Source organism: Neopelma chrysocephalum, unplaced genomic scaffold, assembly GCF_003984885.1.
Source record: "Neopelma chrysocephalum unplaced genomic scaffold, ASM398488v2 Primary Assembly neopelma1_252, whole genome shotgun sequence".
Taxonomy (NCBI): Eukaryota; Metazoa; Chordata; class Aves; order Passeriformes; family Pipridae; genus Neopelma; species Neopelma chrysocephalum.
Window position 1 is genome coordinate 3,003,806 of NW_020897914.1, and position 5,001 is coordinate 3,008,806.

Genomic DNA, 5,001 nt, shown 5'->3' on the forward strand with positions numbered 1-5,001 from the left:
ATTTTCTCGAGCTTCACTAATAATTTCCCATGTGGCACCATATCAAATGCTTTATTGAACTCCAGATAGATTAGATCTACCAAATTTCCCTTGTCTGGAAAACCAATTATCTTATCAAAGGAAGATGTCAGCACAGTCTGGCACAAACTGCCTTTGGTAAACCCGTGTTGCACTTTATCTCATTTTTCTCGGTGCCTTTAATTAATGTTTCCTTCAGAATTTGTCCTGCAATCTCGTGTCTGACTAAAAAGGGGTTAAAACATCCAGAGCTGGCTCACTCATGTTTTTCATTTTCCTTATCTTCCCTCAGTTTCCCTCTGATCCAGTAGCTCGGAGGGGCTCAAGCCCATCTGACCCACAAAACTCATCAGAAGTCTCTGCCCTCCCCTCTGCAAACCACGTGGTGCTTCTCCCTGGATGGGATGGAGATCCCCCAGTCCCTCAAGGTTCCTCCAGGGTTTTCACTGCCTTCATTCCCCACCTCTTCTCCCAGGTTCCTCTCTGCCTTCCCTGCCCAACCCACCTTTATCATCAAATGCTAATTATCTGTTATATTTGGAGGAAATGCTGGGAAGGAAATTCCTGGAAAACCAGGGAATAGCCTGGTCCTGCTTTTGCTGGCTGGCAGTGCCCCTTTCTACCTAAATGTACATATTTCTCTAACTTTCCAAGGGGCTCTAGACTTCCCTCACTGTGAAGATGAACCTTTCTGCCACCCTGGCATTTTTGTCCCTCCCTGTGCTCTCTAATCTGGAGGTCACGGAATCCCAGGATGGGTTGGGTTGGAAGGGATATTTAAAGCCCATCCAGTGCCACCCCCTGCCATGGGCAGGGACACCTTCCACAAGCCCAACCTGGCCTTGGACACTTCTAGGGATCCAGGGGCAGCCACAGCTTCTCTGGGAATTCTGTTCCAGTCCCTCACCACCCTCACAGGGAAGAATTTCTTCCTTCTCTCCAGTCTGAATGTGCCCTCTGTCAGTTTGAAGCAATTCCCCCTTGTCTTCTTGCAACAGGACCTATTAAAAACTCTGTCCTCATCTTTTTTATAAATCTCCTTTAATATCTGGAGCCAGAGTGTTGCTCATGGGAAGGTCTTTTCCCATCTCTGATGTCCTGGACACACAGGGCAGAGTTAATGAGGGCAAGTTCTCCATTAATTGAAGCCTCCAAAATGCAATTGTCATTTTTCTCAGCATGATGTGACTGGAATGAAGGTGACAGGGAAGTTGTTCCTCCCCTCTATTGTGACAGACCAAGGCTCTGCAACTTGCACAACCATTCCAGGGGGAAATCCTGGATTCGGGAGAGGGGTGTGCTGAGATTGTTCCAGCAGAACCCCTTGCCATCCCACCAGGGCCAGAAGTGTAAGTTTTGCCCATTTGGGGATGATCCTGTGCAGGGCCAGGAGTTGGACTCCAGGATCCTTGTTGGACCCTTCCAACTCAACATTTGTGATTTGTAGTTAAAGTCCCCTCCAGCCCTCAAGGGGTCCTTGCCCTCATAGCCTGGGGAGCTGAAGATGCTCCCAGTGATCCTCTTTGCCACTGAGCATTCCTTAAAAAAAAAAAAAAATCCTGGAGAACGCCGCCTTCCCAGCAGTCTGCTAGTTCTGTTTTGGCAGATGCTCAGCCAAATGTTGTGTTTTGGCATGGTGGGATCCCATCTTTTTGGATTCCATCCCGTTGGACTGGTGTCAAAACGTGCTGACAGCCAGGCTGGGCCTCTTGGAGAAATCTTGGGTTCTGCTTTCCTGCATCATGACACCAGGGCAGCTCTTGGATCGGTGGGAAGGGGGGTCAGGAGGGAGCCTGGAGAAGGCAGGGAGGGGACAGTGGGGAAGGAGGGTGAAGAGGGACTCTAGTTCTGCCCTGAAGCCCTCTGGGATGGCAGGGGAGACCAGGCTGTGCTCCCAGGAAGCTCTGCAGCCCCTTCTGCCTGGATCCCACTTCCCAGGCTGCCAGGGAGCTGGAGGGAAGCCATCCCTCCCAGCCCACCTGCTCCAGCCCAGAGCTCTCCAGATTTAGCTTGCGAGTGCATCGTTTATGGCCGGTTGGTTCCTCTGCTGGCTCTTTGTAAAGCCTGGGTTTAGTTCAGTTGGTTCAGTGCTCCTGACAAGGCTGTGGGTTTGATGCCAGCTTAAGAGTTGGACTCGATCCTTGTGGGTCCCTTCCAGCTGGGAATACTCTGTGCAAGAGGGAGGAAGGAAGGAGCAGCAGGGAAGGTGCCCGGGGTAGGGAAAGCCCCACCCCCAAAGTACACGAGCCAGGGAGGCCCAGAGGGGCACGGGGACAAAGGGGTGGTGGCAAAAGGCTTGGAGCAAACAGCCTTTTCCTCCTCCATCCCAGTCTGCAGCAGTCATTCTTCTGGGATTTATTTCTCTTCCTCAGGACGTGGGCTAAAGCGAGCAGGGAATGTGTGTCTCCAAGAAAACAAGGCAAACCTCACCATTCTCAAACCACATGCCCCAAACTCAATTTGCCTGAAAGAAAGAACCCTGGTAGTGTTATACACAACCTCATAATGACTTTATTTGTTATGATTGTTGCTGTTGTTCTGGTTAATACCTTTCTCACTTTAAAAAAAACAACAAAAAAAACACAGCCCTGTGGCAGCCACTACAGAAATATCATTTGCTTGTGTTTTTCTTGAGGTGGTTCCTGTGCTGGAGGCAGCAAGTGCTTACAATCACTCAGTACATAATAGAGATATTCATTCCAATAATAATAATAATAACAACAACATTTATTATTTTTGAAACATGAGCCTGATGAATTCATGAATATAGAAAGCTCTTGTTGCTGCCTGTCCACCAAATGGTAATAAAATCAAGCCTGAGTTCCTGATAGACTTTTTTATTTCTGGAGATTTCTAATGCACTTATTCCAGAGGTGCATCCATCACTGCTCAGCTCCCAGCTCCTGGTCCCACGGTGTGTTTGGAGCACAGGGATCAATGTGAGACAGGTTAACCTGTGCTAACGGTGCTTCATAAAATCCCAGGATAGTTTGGGTTGGAAGGGAACTTAAACATCTATTTCCCACCCCCTGCCATGGGCAGTGACACCTTCCACTAGCCCAGGTTGCTCCAAGCCCCATCCACTTGGACACTTCCAGGGCTGGGGCAGCCACAGCCTTGCTGGGAATTCCACTCCAGTCCCTCACCAGCCTCACAGGGAACAATTTCTTCCTCATCTTTAGTGTTTACAATTATTTACAAGTGTTTGCTGTGTTTAAAAAAAGCCTTTGCTTAGAGGCAAAGCAGCCCCAGGTCTGGAGTTTTCCCACTCTCCAGTGTTTCTCTCTTTTAGGGGCTCTGGGGAGTCCAGCAAGGCTGAGGTGGCAGCAGTGGGTGGGTTTGCTCTGGACCATCCTGCACCTTGCTGATGGTGGGATCTTTGCCTTGCATGGGCTGACACAACTTGAATTTGGCAGCTGAAATACAACCTGCAGGGTGGAAACTGGTCAGGGAAACAGAGCTGTTCCTAATGGCAAGAGGAAAGAAGGTGGCTCTGCCAAATGAGGCTCCTGAGGTCTAATGGTGTTTGCTCTCTGGTTTAGCAGCACAAAAAGCCTTGGTGCTGTGGAGGCAGATTAAAAACACCCCCAGCTAACCCATTTCCCTCTGCTCTGTAGCTGGGAGAGAGAACTGGAAGGGTAAAAGCGACAAAATTTGTGTGCTAAGGTCACAACAGTTTAACTGGAAAGTCGAAAGTGTGCGTGCACAGGCAAACAAAATGAAGGAATCCATTGCTCACTTCCTGGGATTGTTTCGGTCTCGGCCTTCCTGGAGACGAGCTTGTAACCAGGAAGGAACCAGGGAAGTGACCAAGGAAGTGTTCCACGCTGTTCCTGTACGTAACCTGAGGTATAAATAAAGCCAACCGGAGAGACCTCTCTCTCTCTGCTCCGGGCGAGGTCTGGGGACGGTGGGTCCCTGTGTCGGCCTTGCTGGTGTGAGCTGAGGCAGCGCCTGCCGTGTGCCCCACGTGAGGGGACAGCGCTGGGCCGGGCCCTGCTGCCCTGCTTCTCTCAAGGGAAGGGGTGAGATTTTGCCAGTTCTTTGTTTTGTCGGTTACCGGGTTTTTCGATGGTGCACATGTTGATCAATATGGCCGAGGCTGAGCTGTTGTTTCGGGGAGTCCTTGTATCATCATCACTGGTCTGCTCTGGCCCTCGGGAGGTCTGGAGACACACCATCTATAACGCTGCCGATGCCTTTGAGAAAGCACCAGGGTCACCCTGGAGGAGAAAAGACAAGGCAGAAAGAATCGAGCCTTGCAGAATATACCACCTAAGGAGTCTTTCTGCTGTGCCTTTTGCAACCGGCCGTGTCTATCTTGTATTGGGCTTTTTAGCCACCAGCGCTCTTGTAACAAACGTTGGGAGAGCCCTTCCCAAACCTTCGTTAGCGAAGCCCAGCCATGACTGACATGACAATTGTGCATACCTGTTTTGATTTTGTCCATTTTTGTCCTTTTTTGGTCCCTTTTCCCTTTTTCCTTCCCCTCTTTCCCTTTTGGGAGCGATTTGGGGTTCCTGTGTTCATACGTACTTAGCACCTTAATTGTATATATGTGAAATATGTTAAATATATATATTTTATATAGCTTTTGCTATTCTGTTTTTTTTTTTTCTTCTCTCTCTCCCTCCTGGGAGCTTTTCCTCTGCAGTCTGTGGGGTTTGGTGGGAAGCCAGCTACAACCAACTACACTTCCAAGGGGCAGGCAGGTGTTCAGCCATTCCCAGGAAAGCAGGGCTCCATCGTGGGCACAAGTGGCTTGGGAAGGCAAATTCCCTCACTCCAAGCATCCCTCCCTTCCTCCTTCTTTCCCCAGCTGGTCATGCCAAACACAAAATGAACTCTATGCCAGCCTCAAGCAGCACAAAGCTTTATCTTTAGGCACAAAGATCTTGCTTTCCAACTGCCTGTAACTTGGCCCAGCTCAGCTCCTTGTGTTCCTTCCTCTTTTTTTCCCCTGTGCATTCCTGGCCCTGCCTT